This window comes from Grus americana, chromosome 15, assembly GCF_028858705.1.
Source record: "Grus americana isolate bGruAme1 chromosome 15, bGruAme1.mat, whole genome shotgun sequence".
NCBI lineage: Eukaryota > Metazoa > Chordata > Aves > Gruiformes > Gruidae > Grus > Grus americana.
The window spans coordinates 3,932,511-3,953,943 of NC_072866.1; the positions used below are offsets into that span (position 1 = coordinate 3,932,511).

At 37.0% G+C, this 21,433-nt stretch overlaps 1 protein-coding gene across 20 annotated transcripts in view; it reads left to right on the forward strand.

The window, feature by feature from the left end:
* The window catches only part of RBFOX1 (RNA binding fox-1 homolog 1), a 907,584-nt gene that overhangs the window by 97,088 nt on the left and 789,063 nt on the right, over window positions 1-21,433 (forward strand). The gene's annotated exons all lie outside the window — the stretch shown is intronic.

A 21,433-nucleotide genomic window follows, 5' to 3' on the forward strand; every position in this document is an offset into this window, starting at 1 on the left:
AAAGTTGCCATCCCATCTCCTGAGAGGTAGGTCTGTGTGTGTGTTTCTTGTATTTATTTGGAGCTCTGAAATGGATCAGGAAAACGTGTACACAGAGTATTCCAGAGTCCATCATTACTTACAGAAAAATATGAAAATCTCTCTCTGACAAAAGTCAAACATTTTAGTACAAGCCAGACAGAGTAATCGGACTTGTTTGCATATTGAATAGCAGCCAGCAAGTTCTGATTATTGTCAGAAAAACGCTCAGGGTTCCAATTTACTACAGCTTAGTAGAGAAAAATAAATCTTTTTCTGTTTGTTTGGGTTAGGGGTGGGGAGGGGTGCTTTTTGTTAGGTTTTGTTTGGCTTTTTTATGGCTTTCCTTCTTTTTCGCAAATGCTAAAATGTTATCCATGTATCTGTGAAGTATAGCAAAACTTCATAGTTCTTTTGAATCATTCAGTTGTGATCACATAGAAACACTTTTGATTACTGATGAAAATAGTGTCTAGATTCTTACTTTTCATACCTTTAAAATCTTCACAAACACTGGTTTATGCATCTTTATTCTTATAGAAAATGGTAATGCTAAAGTTTACTAGTAAAATTAATCTTCAGTACCGTTGTTTATCTGATCTATGCATTCATTAATAAAGAGTCCCTGCTGTTGTTGGCTCCAGCACAACTTAATTAATTACTGTTTGAAATATGGATGTGGTAAATGATCCAACTTAGTGAAACAGGAGAACATCTGTTACTTCTTTTATGTTTGAAGTCATTGGCTTTTCTCCTTATTTGTGCGTGCCATCCCCTTTTTCATTTTATGACAATAATTCCATAAATTCTGGACTGGGATTCATCTGTGAACCCTGATCCCTGTCTTGTCTTCCCACTGTGTCATCTTGTTCTCCTCTGTACTCACCATTTTATCATCTCACCTTGCAACCATACATTATTGTGTCTCCCTCCTTTTCTCTGTCATAGATTTTCTGAATCCTGATATCCTTTCTCTTTCCAGTTCCTTTCTTTAGTCATTCTGCCAAGTTCTTTGCTGCTACACTGGAGAAACTACTACTTTTGCCATCTTTCCTTGTGATGTATTTTTCTAATGATATGTGCCTATGTGGTTTCTCAAAAAAGCATTACAGAATTCATTAGAAGTTTTTGCTTAATATTTCCATTTTCCCTATTAGACTTTCTGCTATTTTCTCTGGTCAATTACTGAACTAAATTGATTTTTGCTTCTCTGTCTACCTTTTTTTTCCCCTTCCTTCTTTTTCTTCCTTCTTTTTCTTTTTTCTTTTTTCTTTTTCCTGTCTAGAAGAGACACTGACAGCTAGTTTTTAAATAACACCTCAAATTGCTGCAGGGTTTCCTGTCAGCTACAGGCAACAGTATTTCTGTGTAATCAAGTGCTGTAGAGAGGGGAGACATTTAAGTCCTGCACCCACAAACTGTCTCAGTTACAATATCCTCAGTATCTTTCCTATGAGTATCCTGGTACCTCAAGCTGTGGTGTTCTCTCACTTGATTCTTTTATACTCAGAATTTTTTTGAGATTTTTATCTTTGAAGCTTGCATGGTTTGTTAAGCACTGCTCTAGTCGACCCTGCCCTGAGCAGGGAGAGGGGACAATGATCTCCAGAGGCCCCTTCCAACCTCAACCATTCTGTGATTCTGTGAAGTACAAGAGAAACAATAATGGAGAACAAAGAAATAAGTATGGAAAACACTGTGTGTTCACTGAAAGAAATATCACGCAGAACTAACAAATGTCACTGTAGAAGCAATTTAACCTACTTCCCTCAGCACAAATGATGTAAATCCCAATTGCAATATGTCAGAGAAACTGAAACACCCAGCAGGATATGTCGTATTTGGCTTTATTCTAGAATAACAAGTAGCATTCTAACTCATTTATTTGTTCTGTTAGTTGTATGGTATGCTGTTTTGAATATGCTTTGGCAATATAGTTTAGATTATTTTAAGGGAAAGACCAAAATGAAAGAATATGTTCACAAATGTAAGCACAAATTAAATCCTTGACATAACCCTTAAGTATGAAGGCATCTATTATTTCTGAAGAGGTTTTATGATTTCAAAACTGAATAGCCAGGGAGGACTTACGAGTATTTATAGTATGTAGGACTACAGAGACCTCTAAAAATAGACTACAGTTGTTTATGCTTTTATAAATATAGTATGAACAAAATGTTACATTCTCCATTTTAGAGACAGAAAAGAGAAGTATTTAATGAGAAAAAAGTTATTTATGAAATTATTGAAAAAAAAGAGCTCATGAGATAGGGAAAATATTGAAAACATCATAAATTTAGGACTTTCATTTTAAGGAGTGTGATTTTCTTTCTCAGGCTACTGTTAGAGAATCAGACATATTTTTAAAAGCAAGCCAGTCTTGAAGCTATTTTCTTTTTGAAATGAGATGTTGGATTACAGAAAAGACTTTTTTTCCTTCATACAAGTAGATGGAAGTCCCTTCATTTCACCTATATTCGATTCTGATTATCCTGGGCCACAGAGTAGGGGTTGGGGGAAGAGGAGTGGAAAGAGGAAAAGAATAGAGACAGAATTGTTCATTGTCCAAAAAAGTATTTTCTTCTATCCCTAAGAACTAAGAAAACCCTTGTACTTAGAGGAGTGAATAATGATTTATCAGTCTTAATGCATATGGAAGTGAAAAAGCTCACGGAAAGGTTGTTGGTTGGGTGCAGTCTGCTTGTTGGAAAGATTTATAAGGGAATGGTATTGATTACTGTTTTTTCTGTAGATATTTGGGGTCAGCTATTTAAAGGAATGATATAAATTTTAAAAAGTCAAATTATATAATGTGTTATTAACACCTATTGCTCATCATTATACCTTATAATAAGTGTACACTTTCTGGTTGCTGTCTTGGTAACATTTTTTTTATGCCTTCCTGCTGTCCCTTCCACTTCTTTCTTCTTTTTGTCATTTATAAAAGCAGTAGATTCAAAATTATGTATGACTAGGCTGTAAATGTTTATCAACTCTAGTCTGTGTATTCTCCCCATAGGAGTACTCCTTTCCTAGTCTCTTCTGTAATTCCTTTTTTTAGAGCCTGTCTTTATTTTCCCTACCTTCTCTAATGTCTGATCTGTTTTGCGCACTGGGAGGCCTGGGAGGCTCCCACGTGCCTATCTGTGGTATAACCCAGTGCCGTAGGGGGTACCTGAGCTACTCCTGTGCAGGCGCTCGTCCCCAGAGCGGGGTGGGCAGCGCTTTGCCCAGCCCTCAGCTGAGGTCTTGGGAGAAAGACGGCTGCGGTACCCTGGCACCGAGTGATTCGGATATGCCAGTGCCACTTCTAACTCTGAGCTGGTTGGCTTAGTTGTTTTTACCGCAGTGCAGGGATATAACTTGATGAGGGTGCGAGGGGGCGGAAATAATTCCAAATGGAAGTTGAGTTGTGGAATATGTGTTTGGGAATGAAGAGCAGACAGAGTCTTTGAAAGAAACATTATCAGTCATTATAACAGCTTGTGGGCTCAGCTTTGCAGAATAACACAAATTTTGTATACAGCATTGCACAGAGAAGATTAAAGTAGGAATTTAAAGGAGAAAATGAAGGAAGGGGCTATATATTGAGTGGATGAATAGTTTGGAAGAGCTAATTCCAGTGATGGTCTTCCTTAAGGTTACATTCACTACTTTTGTCCATCTTCATGGTTGTTGATCATTGGTCTAATTTAGAAGCTTTTCTTAATGCTCACTTTGTTCTGTCAATGGCAAAATAGACACTGGGAATAGGGAGAATTTTAACAGCTTACACTGTTCTGAAAACTTTTAATGGTGTGTTCATCAAAACTTGCTGATAGGTTGTAGAGTTCACCACAGTTCTAGACATGCAAACCACTGTATCTTTCAGGTGTCAGTTGTGGTTCATTTTTGGAGGCAATTTGAAGATTGGATCTGTGTGGTTTTCCACCCTTACAATATGTGCAGTGCATGTAGCATAGCTTTTGTTGCTAGCAGAGGTGTAGTATATTGATGCATTGCCTGAGTTTCTTTAATATATATTACAAAATATTTTGTGAGCAAAGAATTGTGCTGATGAACTGTATGAGGAACACAGAATAGATACAGCTAAGGAGAGGCATGAATTCCAGAGAAACTGAGCGGAGATTTAACCTCCAGGATTTCTTCTTATTTGCCACCTGTACTGAAGACATGACAGTTTTAATCTCCTTTTTAAGTCAAATGTGAGTTGTAATTGTAATTAAAGTAATAAAAAGTAAGTCCAGATTTTTTCTGCCAGTTATATGGTGCACTACTTTGTACATGTTTTAGCAGTGTCTTTTAAGCTCTTCTTTATGAAGGGGTTTATTATTTCCAAAGAGACTTTATTTCAGTTTGACCCTGGCAGATGAAATCATGGCTGTATCACAGGGCCAAAAGAGGGGGGTGGGTGTTTTTTAGGGTTTTGGTTATTCTAGCTGTGGATCTTGCATGTCTTATTGCCCCTTTGTCAGAGATGACCACTCCGATCCCCAAATCAGCAGAATGGTGCATGCATTGAACAAGAACTTTTCTGTGGGGAAAAAAATACCAAGGTACTAAGGTTATGTTGGGATAATATGTTCAGATATCCACAGATCTGTTTCCCTAATATAAGGACAAATGCACATGGAAAAATAGGAGAATTGTGAGTAGAGCTTATATAACCATATCAGGTAATAATTCAGTTTTTATCAGCATTTGGATATCAGAGTTTTGGATTAACTGAAAAAGTATGGGCAAAGCCCTGTATACTACCGTTGTTATCAGTAGGGTAACAGATTACAGCGAGGATAGTTAATTATTATTGTCAGCTGCTATAGTGTAGGCAATGGTACACCAGAGAGAGAGAAATAGTATTTGTATGTGACAAAAAGTTAGACAAGTATGTTTTTACCAGGTACAGCAATGATGCATGGGTGGTAACCCCTCAGGTTTGTATGCTAACTGCACCCATGGTGCTAGTAAAGAATTATCTCAAAAGTTTTGCTATTTTTTTCTTCTTCTTTCCCTGTCTGACAGTATAAGGAAACCAGTATGCCATGATACTCAAGCTGAATATTTCCCAAATAGAAATCTTGTAAACTCAAGGACCAAGGCTGTACAATTCACTGCAACCTTTTCAGATGTCTGATATAAAAGACACTTCAAAATATTGAAAACTATGTATTTCACAAAGCTTTTTTTTTTGGGGGGGACCCTGACACAAAAATATCTGGAAATCAGTTAATTTAGCTGGGTCATAATAAAGCACTTACACTTTTCCCCCATTTAAAACAAAAGAAAAGCTTTATTTTGGAACACACAATTTCTCGTGGTCTGTATTATAATTAAATTTCTGTCTTTATTCACTTTAAAACTTAAAAAACAAACAAAGAATAAAAATTTCCATTCTTGTTGGGGTCTTAGTAGAGAAACTAAACATCATTCAGGATGAATTACTCTTCTGTCCTGGAGTCAGTCTTTCTGATCAGGGTAGAGATATTTCAGTATGTCAGCGGAGATGAGTTTTATGGATGAAAAGAAGTCTCGTGCCCAAAATTACAGAGACTTTGAAAATTACTTCACTGTCCATCCAATGTTCCACAGCAGACTACTGGGAAAAAAAAAAAAAGAGAGGGGGGAGAATATTCTAATATGAATTTCTGATGTAAAGAAAAATTTAGTGATCTGGGTACTTGTGACTAAAGCAAGGAGATTTATTCTGCCTGGAATAATTATGCAAAGCCACTTTACTGCATCTATTTTGAAAAATCTTGGACATCTTACATACCGTCTTATAATACCTCACAGTTAACCAAACCACCACTTATAGTAGAATGCGATTATAAGAGAATATGATTGTAGGAAAAGTTTGGGAATTTCTAAGTGGTTGTAATAAACAGGTTACTTGACTTGTGACGAAACTGACTCCTTTGTATTAGGCACAGCGAGCTCACATTTCAAGAGATACAATTTTTTAATCAAATGCCTTAAAATTTCTATAATAAAAAAAACACTTCAAAAAGGAGAGATTAAAAAAGAAAAGTAAATAAAACGGAAAAACTGTAATTAAGTTTTGACCCGTAAATAGCTAACCTTCCAAGCTAATGCTGGATAAGCACAATATTATTAGCAATAAAAAGAATTTACTTTGCCCTTTTAAAATTACCATAAACCGATTGACTGAGGTGGAATGATGTTAATATTTAAGAAGTAGGACACTAGATTCTATTATCTGAGAAACTCTGTCACCTGGTACACTCTGTAGTCCTGTTATCTAATTATTGTTCTTAAATTGCATTAGTGTGCCAGCAATTTGTCTACTGTTGGAAAAGTAATTGACGTTTGGGTTACTGCTTCATATTTGGGAGACTCACTAGCTGGTTCCAAAGAGTCCTCTTCTGTCAAAGCAGATTAACTTAATTTTACCTAAAAGAAAAGAGAAAGTCTGTGGTTTAGAGTATGTCACTTATATAGTGCTCCTGTAATTTGGTATGAAAATTCAGGTTATATATCAAAGCTAATTGTCAACTGAAAGGAGGAAAAAAAGCTGTGACAAATTAATAAATGACATTTCTGACTTTAACTTTAGTGCAGTCTACTCTTTCGCTGAGTGTGTAAGCAGTCGTATACTGATACAAAGAGCCAAATAAATACCGCAATGATGCGGCTAGAGGGGAATCTGTGTTTTTGGCTTTTGCTGTACCCAGTGTTTAAATCTACAGATGTTTGGTCAGTAGATGGATATAGGCATAGAGCTGCGGTCACACACACGAATGATCTCTTCCACACTCAGAAACTGAGCCGTCGCAAAGATGCTAAAATGTTCCATTTATCTAATAGAAACTGTGCAGAGATTTGCTTAGTACGCACACGATACTGTGATGTCTGCCTCTTTCCAACGGGAACAAGCACCAGATTATAAAGATTTCTTTGTAAGAGCTGATGCTTGTTCTGCCTTGGATTTCCAGCTGGTTAGGTAATGTTAACTTCTGTTTGGCTTCCTGTATCTGTTTCTAAGGCAAGTGGCTCACTCTTGCTTTAGCTGTAACTGTGTTTTTCTTTAATAATATTTGTGTATTATCATTAAAATAAAAAGTAATTAGATTTAAAATAATATTTTTTTCTAAGTAAAATAAATAGTCTTTCTCCTGATGTTCTATAGTAATTTTAGTTTCCTGTTTTGTTAGCATTTGGAGGAGGAGTGCTTCCGAATGATTTTTATACAGTTTCTTTGATTAAAATTTAAGGGATAGTTATTATTCCATGTAGCCTGAGTAAGAGAAGAGCAGCCTGCAGTTCAGCAATTACATTGCACTGAATATGTTTCTGTGTCTCTGCAAAGGGTTTGGTTCATGACTGTGCTTGAAACTTTCCAGACTAATGTAATTTGGGATCTAAAGTTGATTAGAGATGCATGATTACAAAATGCACATAATAATTTATATGACAACTGGAATTAAATTTAAAAAGATATTTTAAATTACCACGAGGAATGTAGTTGTCTAGTGGTGGTGATAATGTTGCTAATATAATTTGTTTAGGGACTTTTCAGTTCATGTTTAAAAACAAGAAAATTTTCAATATCTTCAAAATTATTTTTTTCACAGGGCTATTGCATAAACTAAAGTTTAATGCTCAAATTTATAAGATAGGTAATGTCAGTATAATCCAGATGAAACATTCTGGAATGTTGGCTGAAACTGAAAATCTCATCTGAGTTGTTTTTTACTAAAACATTTGAAAAAGATTTAGAGCGTCTTTGCAGGTCTTCAGAGCTCTCTGCCAAGAAGTCTTTAAAATACTTCATCTTCTGATGACAAGAATCAGAATTGTCTCACCTCTATAACTTACATAGTACAGTCACCTTTTTTCAACCATTATTATGAATTTGTTAAGGCCTTTTGTGGACCGCGTAAAGTGGTGGACTATTTGCTTGAACCACACTCTCAAAGAAACCATCCGTCAAAAAAAAATTTTTTAAGGGAGTCTATAGAAAAACTGTGAAACTATATAAAATTTTTTAAAGAAGTCTATAGAAAACTGTAAGTGAGCTTGATAATTTTATGAAAGTATTGAAAGGTTTCGGCAATCATTTGTGACAGTGTAATTCTTCATTAAAAAATACATTTGGAAAACAAGCATTTTGCCCAAAAAATACTCGAAAAGGAAGTTTTCAAAAAATGCTTGATTCTGCAGCCAAAGTGGTAATGCAGTGGAAGTTTGTGTAGTGAGAATGGCAACATCTATCATACAGAAATTCTGAAAATTAAGTATTTCAGAGCAACAACTAATGCCTGTGTACTATACTTTATATAAATAATATGTTACTGTAACGAAACAAGTAAAGCTGTAATCTGAGAGCATCTGCAAAGCACTAATCAACCTGTTCCATTTCTGGACTGTTTTTTCTTCATCCAAGATTACTCTGAGGTTATTACTTTTCAGAAAAGTAGCATTGTATTAGTAATTATTAGTAATTATGTGACATCCTAAAATGTCATAATTGAGAGAGAATGTGAGAGGGAGAGCACGCTCTAATTGATCAAGGGTATTCAGAGATAATGTCTCTATTTTTATAGACTGTTAAGGTTGTACCTGGAGAGGGACAGGTGACTTGCAGTGACCAGTGGGGTTACATTACCATTGCACTGTGAGTCTCCTGCGTCAAATGCTAAGCATTATTTTGCTTTAAAATTCTAATAGTACCAATAATGAGGCAACCTGACTGTTAAATCAAGAAAAGAAAAATAACCTTTTTGCCCTGAAGAGCGGTGTGTTTAAAAGGTCAGAGCCGTACCTGGAGGCAGAGAGATGCCTAGTGGTAATGGGCCTGCACATGGGTAATAGTGGTAATCCGGAGTTCTTGAAACGCAGTAAAAATGTAAGTTTTCAGTAGACCAAGGGACATTGCAGAAGAAACCGTAATCTCTTAGATTTAGGATTCTTGCTTACAATGCTGTTAAAAAAGTTAGATAAGGCTGGGCTCTTAAAGAGCTCAGGACCAGAATTTCATATTCTCAGCCTACACAGCAGCTGCTAGATTTTCAAAATAGCTCAACTCCTAACAGTTCCTGTTCTGCAAGGCACAGAGCCCTTATGAAAGTCTGGCTCTCATTTGGGTGCCAAAATGAGATCTGAACTTTCATGAAAATCTGACTCTCATGAAAATCTGTGAGTACACTGATTTCTTTGGGAAAAAGAAAAAAATAAAAATCCATAAAGCGGAGATGAAAATTAGATTGTAGCAGTATGTATATTTCTTAGCAATTAAGTTCTTGGCATAATTATGATAGTACTCTAATAACAAGAAGTCTTATTCTCTGAATAGTTGTTAGAGGACTGTATATACTAAAAATAAAAGATGACCTGTATGATTATTTCTAATGGATTCATCTCTCTCATTAATGTAATTTCTCTTTATATTCTCTGGTGCTCTCTTTTTGAGGCACACAGAACAACCATCATCTGGATTTTTCTTCTAAAGTTTAATTCAGTGTTGTGGGTTTGGCTGAGACAGAGTTAATTTTCTTTCTAGTAGCCGGGTATAGTGCTGTGGTTTGGCTTTAGGATGAGAACAATACTGATAACACCCTGATGGTTTTAGCTGTTGCTGGTAGCTGTAGGGCTCACACTAAGTCAAGGACTTTCCGGCTTCCCAGGCCCTGCCAGGCGCACAAGGAGCTGGGAGAGCACAGCCAGGACAGCTGCCCCAGCCTGGCCAGAGGGATGCTCCCTGCCAGAGACCGTCGTGCTCCGGCTACAACTGGGGAAGCGAGCCGGGAGGTGGGGTCGCTGCTTGGAAACAGCCTGGGCATCAGGGTGGGGGTATTTTTGTTGGGGTTTTTTTTTTATGGTAGCATTTTTGTGTCACTTGTTTTATATAAATAATAAAATTATTATCGTTGTTATTATTGCTATTATCATCATCTTCATTATCCTATTAAACTGTCTTTATCTCAACCCACGAGTTTTTTTTCCATTCTCCCCCTCCTCGCCTTGGGGGGGTAGGGGTGAGCAGGCGGCTGTGTGGTGCTCAGTTACCGGCTGGGGTTAAACCATGACATTCAGACAGGAACAACTGCGTAGAATGTACGGGTATGATCAATGCAGGTATGATGCCAGCTATAGATGCAAAAAAATTCTAGTTTTGGATATATACTCCTTGAAAGTTAGTTGTCTCCCTAGCCTTTTAAACGGAAAATATTGAACCTCCGTAGATGAGAAGAGGGAAATTTGCTCTAACACTGCCTACAGTGAAACTGGAAGGGAACTGCTAGCAAAACTTGTATCTTCAAAATATTTACATCATTAAAATCTAAAATGTTACAGCAGTGTTTTGTCTGGAGCGGAGCTGGTTTGCAGTAATGTGTGGGGATTCGTAACTATGTTTAACGTGGATAACACCAGAAAGGGAAAGTAGTTGTTGGCTTTAGAGATCTCTCTAAAATGTGCTTCTCACATATGTAAGAACATTGCCTTACAATTTAAAATCAAATTTTTCTTGTTTCCACATGTAATCTCTGCAGCATTTTTGTGAATTTTTCTATGGCATTATTTCCTTAGAGATAATGGTTTCCAGTGATTTATATGGTGCAAAATTACAAAATTAGGACTTACTATGAATGTTACTTACAACAACTCCCAGTCTGTGGCTCTTTAATTCTATACTTTGTCTAGAAACCACAATTTATCATCAGTATATATTTTATCATTGAATAAATACTAACATGTCTTGCAATACATATGCAATAAATGTATATATGCAGATATACTTGCACATCTATATACCCACAATATAAATGTCTGCAAGTGTATAATGTAGATGTGGCTGTATGCCTTTCCCATCTCATCTATCTTGGTGCAATAGTTCAAAGTTTTCCTCAAAAGCTTGAAGTTCTCAAAACCTCATTCGTATTGGAGGATATTTTCCACAGTACCTACACATCCACTTACTGAATCTATGAAACACTTCCTGAAAGGAGAAGAAAGCTGTGCACTCAGGCAACAATAAATATACCGGGAGCGCTAATATGCTCTCCAAACAACATTCATAAAGGTTGAGTAAAAGTTCACTCTACCTCCAAGAAAACAGACCTTTTTTTCCCTTTTGTAACATCTCTGTTCAAACAAATATACCGACAAAGCAGATTCTGCAGCAGATGCATAAGCTAGCAAATTAATTTTAATGCTGGCTTTTCACTTGGATTGTGTTTTGCCATTTTTAACACTAGCTCCATTAACGTGTGTATATAATTCATGTTATGTCATTGTATGTATATTGTGTTCTGTATATTGGGCTCTTTATAAAGAAAAGAAAGAATGCAATTCAACATAATGTCTTCTTTCATCCTATTTCTAAACTACCTTTGGGCTTGTTGGAAATTTGTTTTTATTTTTTCCCCCTACTAATTTTATAGGCATTTAAGAAGGCTAAGCTGTAGCTTTCCTGCATTTGTCTAGGAGTAAGCCCTGTATTCGCTTTGTTTTGTAAATGAGAAGATTGAATTATCATTGCCCAGTTGCAGAACTGTATTTGCTTCCAAGGTTTATATACTTCTGCTCCAGTAAACCTTAGCTCTGTTTATTAACAGCTCCCTGACAAGGTGTCACCAGAAGTCACAGGGTCAACTGGCAATTCTGTAGTAGCTGCCGTGCTACGCGCTCTGAACCGTTCTGTTCTTCGTATATGAAACCTCCTTCAAACATTAATAGACAGGTGAAAGTAGTGAACAAAGATGACAACCTTAAAAATTCTCTGTCTCTGCATGGATGATTTGGCTTTGCTGATCTGAGCCCAAGGCTGACCTCAAGATTTTGTTGAGTTGAAGTTAAAGACCAAATTTCCCATGACACTAGCTATAGAGGAATTTAGAAAATAGGGAACTTCTTTCCTTTTATTCCCCAATTATTTTTTTAAAGGCAGTAGTGGCATCTTTTTGCCTTTTACACAGACTTACTCATGCAAAATGAATGTTTATTTAGAATAAGTGCCAGAAGGCAAAAATGGTTATCTTTGAATTGAACTGTTTAAAGAAAGTCACCTTGAAAATGTATTTATTTACAAAAGTTTTATGTCTGTAGCCGTGCGTGAGTGGACATCTAAATGTAGCAGGGAGTTGCTAACACAGTATTCCTGTTGTTGAGCAGCACCCTATAAAACTATAGGCAGCTTATTCAACTGAATTAACAAAAATGTCAAAAGAAATAAAACATTGTCTGCCAGAATTAAAATATACAATTTGTCTATTACAAGTTTCAGTACAAGTAGTGTAGGTTAACTTGAAGACTAAAATCAGAAACACCTACTTTTATATCATACGTGTTGAAATGTTTTGGAATATGCGTGATGGCTAGCTAGCGAGCACCACAATGGTATTTTCTGGGTGCTGAGACAGGTTAGTAAGTCTTTGGAAGGTTTAATGGTTGAAGTGGGGTGATGTTTCTTCGGTCTTCTGAGACATCAGGATGCAAATTACTGGTGCTTTTCACAGTCTGTCCAAGAACTCCTCCTTCATGTCTCTGAATAAAATTTCAAAGAGAATAAGATGGAAATTAAGAATAATTAAAAAATATTATTTTCTACTCTGATTTTATTTTTCTGGTATGTGTTAGAGGATCATTTGCAAATATGTTTACTCCTTATCCTATTGCCTTTACTCGTGCAGTTTTCAAAAGGATTTATCTTCTAGCCATGTTGGCTTTATGTAATTGATCCATCCGAGAATTGAATTGCTTGTAGATCAATCATGAGTTAAAATGTAAAGTCTGGAATTTTTCTAGGAATATTTTTGCCTTGCACTTAGCATGCAGAAAAATCACAGCTGAAAGATTACATGCCACTATGAAGCGGACCTGGAATTTCACTAGTAGATGTTTTCTTCAAATGAAACGGGCAAACCTAGTACTGCACAGTGTGTCTGTTTTGTCTCTTGACAGAGAGGGAAATGGGAGAAGAGAAAATTGAGGTGTAGAGTTTTGGAAGGCAGGTTGAAAAAACATAGCTGAATCCCCATCATATTGTTGTGTAGATTGCCAATCCTGATATGTTTGGGGAAAATGTTTGTGTTCCACTTTCAGAAACTTCTCTCTGTTGCCATAATAAATTAATCCTGGTTGTGGGAGTTAAGGGGGCTCCTCTCAAGGCTCTGGTCATTCTCATAGTATAACAAAACTTTGGAGAGGCACAAAAACCCCCCACAAAACCACCCAACCAGAGAAAATACTTGCCTTGATTTAGAAATGATAGGACTGTATGGAGATGCCAGTGGGAAATGCACACCCTTTTGGATTAGCCTCTGTACACTTGGGGGTGGAAATCATTCAGACTTTTCAGTCCTTTGTTGTGTTTTTTTTGTTGTTTGTTTTTTTTTTTTTCCCCCCAGACCTGACACGTGAGGGGTTGCTTTTTTCATGTGCCTTCTACTGACAATTTCCCTGCCTCGCATCCTCAGGCCTTTGCTGTCTTTGACAGTCTCTGTTCCTTTGCCAGCGATGCTTGGGCTGATCAATTGCGTGGGTTTTGGACAGGTTGGATTAGAGAGTAATCCATGTTTTGTTGATTTCTCATAGTAATTGTTTGATTTAGGACATTGGATATACTTTTTGATTTTGTCATTTTAATGTGAACTAGCAGAGAGCCTCCTGGAGTGCTGAAGTGCAACGTAATCCTCATTTTTGCTAGCACATCTCTTGGGGAGTTAATCTGTGTTTGCATTTCATGTATCTTCTACAACTCCGAATTGGGCACTCTACACACTTCAATGAGCTGAGCCTCTCAACTTTACTGTTACGTAAAAGAGTATCTGTTGTTCCTGCATTATAGGTGAAAAGAGGATAGATATTAAGTGATGTGCCCAAGGTTGCTTGATAATGTAATGATTGACCTGAGACTAAACTGGTGGACCTAGTTTGGGTTTTTTTGATTGAAGTAATAGACTTCTCTTCTGTTATGAATTGTCTTTCAAAACGGTGTTCAAAATCTTCCAGGTTCAGGCTTTCAGATAGAGACTCTAAGAATATAAGTTAACTTCCTACCCTGAAGTGCTTGCAATCTGAGAATGGAAAATAGAAAGGGCACAGAAGCACAGGGAAATCGTTACCTGCCTGAAGCCACACACACCCACTGGCAAAAGAATGAAATGTTAACCATTTTTCAAAATAATTTCCTCGCTAGAACTTTTGCTGGATATTGCCACTCTCCTTGTTTGTCTGATAGCTCAAAGTTTGTGAGGTTTTTCCCCCCGCCCTGTATTTCAGGAGGTTTGTAAAAGTGCCACGTTTAATGGGAATGGCTTAGTCGGAAGTTCATTTTAAATATGGCTTACTAGGATGAAGAATGTATTTAAAGATTTATAAATACTAAAATTGGAACTGTTCATTTAGCCTGTCTGCTGGGCTGAGGAGGGGATGCATACACATGCCTGTTGTGAACAGTGGGAAAATGCTGAGGATGCACTTCTGTATTCCTATGGGTTCTCTAAGATGTATAAACAAAATGTATATGATAGAAACAATGTTGGTTTTGTAAAAAGCTTCAATGTTCTGATTGTTTTTTTAGTTTGTTGCACAGTCCCCGTTAACTAGCCAACAAGAACATAGCACTGAAGTAAAAACCGTCCTCAGCGTCATAGTATGACCACCTTAGGTGTGTGGCATGTTGGTATTATCTGCCTTGATAATTTTTTAAAAGGAGGAGGAGCTCTGAGATTTTTTTTTTAAGACCACATGTAATGTATTTCCCAATATTTATATAAAATAGCCATATGTGTTGTTTTCATAGTTGTTTAATACTTTAAAGATTGTGGGGGTTTTTTAAGAAGGAAAGTAGTTTTCAGGTCTATAAAGACTGAGATGGAGAAAATTGAGTTTTCTGAAATACTGGAAGCTGAGAAGAGGGCTAATGGCAGAAATAGCTGGCTTGACTTTATGGGTGCAGAGTGTTAGGAAATTGAGAAGTTCTGAACTCCAAAGGTTGCTGAGACTGTGCCCATAATGTTGTGCTCAGTACCTGGTGGATATCTGAGAACAAACGGGAGGTGGCTGAAATTCGTAGTTGAAAGTGTTGGGATAAAGTTTCATATCCAGAGCCTCATTTGGTAGCTTTCTCTGAAACTGTTCTGATTCATGCAGCATGAAGAAAAAGAAACTTTCTAGTCTAGATAAATGGATGAGAAGGTGGTAGAAAAACTTCAAATATAGACTTCACTGGAACAAAAATAATCTATTTTCATCACACTCATGGCACTGATGTCTTTTTGTATTCAAAGGAAGAATATAGGCCTTGATTGCTTCTTGAATTTGACACAGCTATGGCTATAGTCCCCTAATTGTGTCATGCTTTATCCAGGGCTCCGATAGCTTTGTTAATTCCCAAATAATATCAAAGAAAAATGCTGGATGGGGATCAAGTATAATATGTGGGAGTCTTCTTTAGGAAAGAGATGGATAAAAGGAACAGCTAAATACTGAATATGGAAATTAAGTCTATTTCTGATCACTAGGGGAAGACTTCTTTTCTTCAGTCTGTAACTGTGGGAATTCAAAGCTTAAGCAAAAGAAGGCAGAGCGGTAATATGTTCTGAAGAATGTGCTAAAAATCAAAGCTTACATACTGACCAAGCAACTACCTCCAAAAAAACATACAGAAAAGATATTATCATTCATTTCATACTAGACTGAGACTGGAAATAACATAGTTCATGATATCAATGCCATTTTGTTATGTTCAGCACTGTGTCCTATATCCTAGGCTAATAAAGCTGTTCTTTAAAAAAAAAAAAAAAAAATTACTGAGGACCAAGGCAGTCATTTTCACATGGACAGCAGAATAATTTGAAACATTAAGAAAAAAACTGCACACAGATTTTTTTTTTTGTTGTTCATTTCTTCAGGCACTGGAATTGCTGTGTGGATTGTTTCCAGTGCTGCCCAGGGGGAGGCTTTGTGACAGACCATGAGGTCACCTGGCAGATTTAAAAGGCTTATTTGTGGAATTATAGTTGAGATATGAAAAATGGTTCAGTGAAGAGTTGGTGCCTATTCTGGATTATAAAAGAAATTTCTTGTTTCCTTTGAATAATGGCTCCAAATGTGAGTGGAATATTTCAGCATATTGTTCTCAGATGACAGCTCTCTTGGGATGGAAGAGCCTTTGTGCTTCTTATTATCAATGTGAAATATCAAGTAGGAGAAGGAGAAAGAATGCACTTGTCTGTATGTGCATGTGTATGTGTGTTTCAAGTAGCTGCTTTGAAAGCATTTGTATGATATACATGAGAGAGGTCCAGGTGACTATTGATAGTCCCTGGGATCTGGGAAAGCTAGTTTTACTATTTTGCTCAGGGAACAAGTAGTGCCCTTAAAAGATAGGGCATGAATCTTCTTGTGTATATAAAAATGCAGTTTATGCAGTGAGCGGGGTAAAAACAGCATAAAAAGAGAAAAATGTGATATCATGTAATTTATTTTTTCTAATGCTTAATAGTAAAAGATTTTTTTTTTGCAGTATTAAAAAAGCATAACATATTTCTATGCTCTCTCTATAAAATCTCAAAGACATGGTATATTTGAAAATTGCTATATTAAAAACTTTTAGACAAGCAGAAATGCAGATTTTTAACATGTGATTTTAGTTCTTTACACCCTTGTGTCAGTTCCATTCATACACATGTGTTTGGATGGGATCTGTGTATCAATTACATATTCACAGGCTGTAATTAAAAGTTTGCAAAGTTTTGTAAGGGACATATAAACCACTTTATTTTTTCCCTGGTTTAGTTTTGTGTGGTATGAAATTCTGAGCAAGATATATTACAGAGAATGTGTGGTGGGTTTTTTGTGGTGTGGGGTTTTTTGGGGTTTTGTTTTGGTTTTTTTTTCCCCTCAAGTACTACATTTATATCCATAAGGTGTTAACTGCACCTGGGTCGGTGCAACCCCCGGTATCAATACAGGCTGGGGGATGAAGGGATTGAGAGCAGCCCTGAGGAGAAGGACTTGGGGGTGTTGGTGGATGAAAAGCTAGACATGACCCAACAATGTGTGCTCACAGCCCAGAAAACCAGCCGTGTCCTGGGCTGCATCCAAAGCAGTGTGACCAGCGGGGCGAGGGAAGGGAATCTCCCCCTCCACTCTTGTGAGACCCTGCCTGGAGTACTGCGTCCAGCTCTGGGGTGCCCAGGACAAGACAGACATGGAGCTGTTGGAGCGAGTCCAGAGGAGGCCACAAAGATCATCAGAGGGCTGGTGGAGCACCTCTCCTATGAAGACAGGCTGAGGGAGCTGGGGTTGTTCAGCCTGGAGAAGAGAAGGCTCCAGGGAGACCTTATGGCAATCTTCCAGTACCTGAAGGGGCTACAGGAAAGCTGGAGAGGGGCTGTTGATCAGGGACTGTAGTGACAGGACAAGGGGGAATGGGTTTAAGCTGAAGGAGGGGAGATGGAGATGAGATGTGAGGCAGAAATTCTTCCCTGTGAGGGTGCTGAGGCCCTGGCACAGGTTGCCCAGAGATGCTGTGGCTGCCCCTGGCTCCCTGGCAGTGTTCAAGGCCAGGTTGGATGGGGCTCTGAGCAATCTGCTCTAGTTGAAGATGTCCGTGGTCATTGCAGGGGTGTTGGACCAGATGATTTTTAAAGGTCCCTTCCAACCCAAAGTATTCTATGATTCTGATAGGTATGTAAACGTAGAATGCTTAATTCTTTCTATTGCCTATATTTTAATAGGCTATAGTATTTCCCTTTGCAATGTCTTTCAAGTGCTTTCATTTTTCTTTCATCCAACTCAGCAGATGACTAGGTACATCCTTATTTCATTCCATTCCGCTTTTTCAACAGTTGAGAAAAGTTACTCAAACCTGTTCCACGGCCTTTTGGTGGTGATGCCATGCTAATTAGCACCCAGTCATTCTGTCAGCCCTCTATCAGTAGGACTGAAACATGTGAAGAGTGCAGAGCTTTCCATTCTTTATATGTCCCCAAAACCTCTCACCAGATGATTTGCTATCCTAAATAAAGAAAAGTAGGATAGATAAAGAGACTCAGTTAACTGCCGCTCCACTATTAGAATCTCTGCAGGATGTGACAGGAGGTTATGATGCTTCAGTAGCATCCATCCATCCCAGAAGTGCCAGGACTTGGAATTTATTAGAGGAAGAGGATCATGCTGTGTCCTTAAATCCCTCTGAGACTCAGTGGTATCATCTGCTGCCATCATTGCTGGAAGAAAATCCAGATGGAATGAATGTTATTCATACAAATATTTGCTCATGACTCCCTCTATGAGGGAGTTGTTTTTAAGCAAAGCGGAAGTAAAATGACCAAAGGGTTACTGTAAAAGTCAATGACAACAGTTACAGTTACACTTCAGTGGGTAAAAACTGTAAGACAGTACTCATATCATTGATTTTGCCATTGCGATGTCATTCTCGTGGACAGTTTCCATGAGCTCTTTCGGTGCGTTTGCATCCTGCGTACGCTGTCACTGCGGGTCCAAAGCCTGTCTTTCTGGACAGAGGCTGCTGCAATCAGTAGGTCTGTCTTAGTTAGGTGTTGGGTAGGAATTCTTCTTCCCTCTTCCAAACATTTTAATCATACTTTAAGTACTCATTTAAGAAGAACAAAATTCACTGTATTTCTGAGCATTTGGGTTTATAAATTGCTTGCAGTATTTTAGTACTATGGGAGCTGTTTAAGGTGAAATAAAAATATTACTTGCCATTATTTACCCCAGGTGCACCTTGCTTTTGGTCACTGTATAGTAGTTCAAATGAAATACATTTGACTATGAAATAACCTTGTATTATTTTATAGGTCTTACAGCAAATGTGCTAAATGAAAGAGGTTACAGATGAAATTAATTTGCTCTCTGGACTTTATTTATTTTTTTTCTTTTTCTTCCCCTTTCCAGTTTGAGTCAAGGCTAAAAAGTGAGCTTAGCTATAAGGTGACTAATCTACAAGTGACCCTACCTATGATTTGTCATCTTTTGTGGATCAGAGCTGAACATTTATTAATGTTTCGATCATAATTTTGTGTTGTTGAAATTAGTTCTTAATTTAATACTGCACTCTCTACTCAGATACTCTTTAAAGTGCAGAATGGGTGCTGTAGCTTCTGCCTTGCGCTCCTGAGATGCATTGGCTGATATTTTTCTGTAGCTGTGCTTCTCTCGTCACATTCTCTTATCTTCTCTACCTTATCACTACCTTGCTGAAGCATGATTATACTAAAACTATGTATTTTTAATATAGTACTAGGAAAACTTTTCAGGCTTCCTCAGAGCTTTAAAAACCTGTGCCTTTGCAGTACTTCTGCCACAGGAGTTTTAATGAAGCTAAACAGAACAAGGAACATGATTCCTTTAAACATCAGCATTTCTTGACAGAACGGAAGGATTAATGGCTGAAAACCCTTGGAGGCCATGGATGTTTTCCCACTAATTGTAATGATTTTGGATAGAAACCACAGAAAGAGAAGAAATAAGAGTAACAATATGTAAAGTTGGGTGTATAAACAGTCACTAATGAGAGTTTTATGAAAAATTCTTTATTTTCCATAGCAAAGGAGTTGTGATAGGATGCATAATCTCTTAGCAAGCAGCACAGTGCAATCTAATAGTGGAAGTGCTACTTTTCTGAATGACCATAATATTATTACAAACAGACCTTATAAAGTTTGAGTTGATGGAAGTAATTTGAAATAGTGTTGCATTATACCATTGGAGAAGTATAGGAAAACTTGGGGTTTTCTTATTCTTAGAACTATCAGTATATTAATTGGCATTATCCAGCGACATGAGAAGATGCTTTATCTGAGAAAAGCATACTGGATTTTTTCAGGTAATGCTTTTGTAATTGGGATTTATCATATGCCATTGAATACTTTTGCATTACTGGTTTATTGACATAGTTACAGAATATACCGAAACTGTTTTTCTTCAACTACGACTAGCTTGCATAATTAGGAAAGTAAAACTAATTTTTTTTTAAGATGTTTTAAATGTTAGTTATAGCTTGGCTCTCTACATCAGAAAATGAGCACTGTTACCTGTGTGTTGAGTAATATTAGAAAAAGTGATAATCAGGACTACTGAATTGATGGCTACTAATTAATTGCTTTTAGCGTATCTAAAAGATAATAGATTTTTCCTGCGTAGTTTTTCAAACAGTACAGTTTACTGTTTTTTGATGAAGTGGAGTCAGTATTGCTAACATGGTATGTGCCATGTGCCACAAAACAAGGAGTAACGGCAAGTTACTGAAATTCGCACATATGGTATCTTGTATATTTTGTGTGTCTAACGTGGTACTTTATTAGCCTTCCAGAGATAACAAAGCGTAAATAAATATAACAAAATGGGTAAGCATATACTATGGCTTTTCTAGTATTATAATCTCTTTTTGCCAGTGGTTAGGTTAATAGCACGTCATTATCACAGAATTAATCTGTCCTTTTTGATAATGGACAAAGGAGAAAGGTAAAGTGTATCAGCCAGAACTATTAGACCAGGTATTGAGTCTTTGGCCAGTGGTTTGGTGTCCAGATGCTGAAAGATGAAGTGTTATATTTACAATTCTAGTTGTAAAAGTTGGATGTTTATTAAAGTTAGAGAGCAAACACATTGATTTCAGCACATTTTGAAGGTTAAGAGAAGCTCTGAAAACAGACTCTTATTTAAAAGGCAAAAATACAGGCCTAAAGCTCTGCTGAGAATGTAATTTTGAAACTTTTGGTCAAAGATTTTAAATATGAATCAACCACCTGCATAGTTACCCCAGGGTGTCCCTGATATTACGTAAGACTACAAACAATTTGAAATTGTGAGACAAAATATAATTTAGATTTCCTGTGTATGAAATAAGGCCTAACCATCAAGAATTGTTTCTGAACATACTTATACTTGGAAAACATAGTTGTGATTAATAAATAACTCCAGACTGCTTTTAATGTAACAGTAGACTGTGCTACAAACAGGAATGGGAAAAAATGATTACATTTAATAGGGTAGCAGCTGTAAGGGTGCCATTACATTAAGTGGCTTAATGAATACTGATCTTGAAGCAATAAATCAAAATGCAAACAATCTACTCTAATCAAGTAAGCAGAATTTTTCAGATACTTAAATTATATTAAGTGAACACTTCAATCAAGGTATGTACCTGCACATGTTTGTATGTTTAATCTAGTTATTGTTTGTGTAACATCACTTTTAGGTTGTATATTTAATGTAGACTTAGTCTTTTTTTTCTTCTGCATGTTCTGTTGGTTTTTAGGTTTGTTTCGTGAGGGGTTTTTTTGGTTGTCTGTTTGCTTTAAGTAAAGAAATTGCTTGCAGAAGAATTAATAGTCCATGTTAATTCCTGTCCTGGTACTGAAAGGTTTTCTAAAGAATGATCGGCAAGCGGGTTATTGTGAAATCTGTGGCAGCAGTTTCT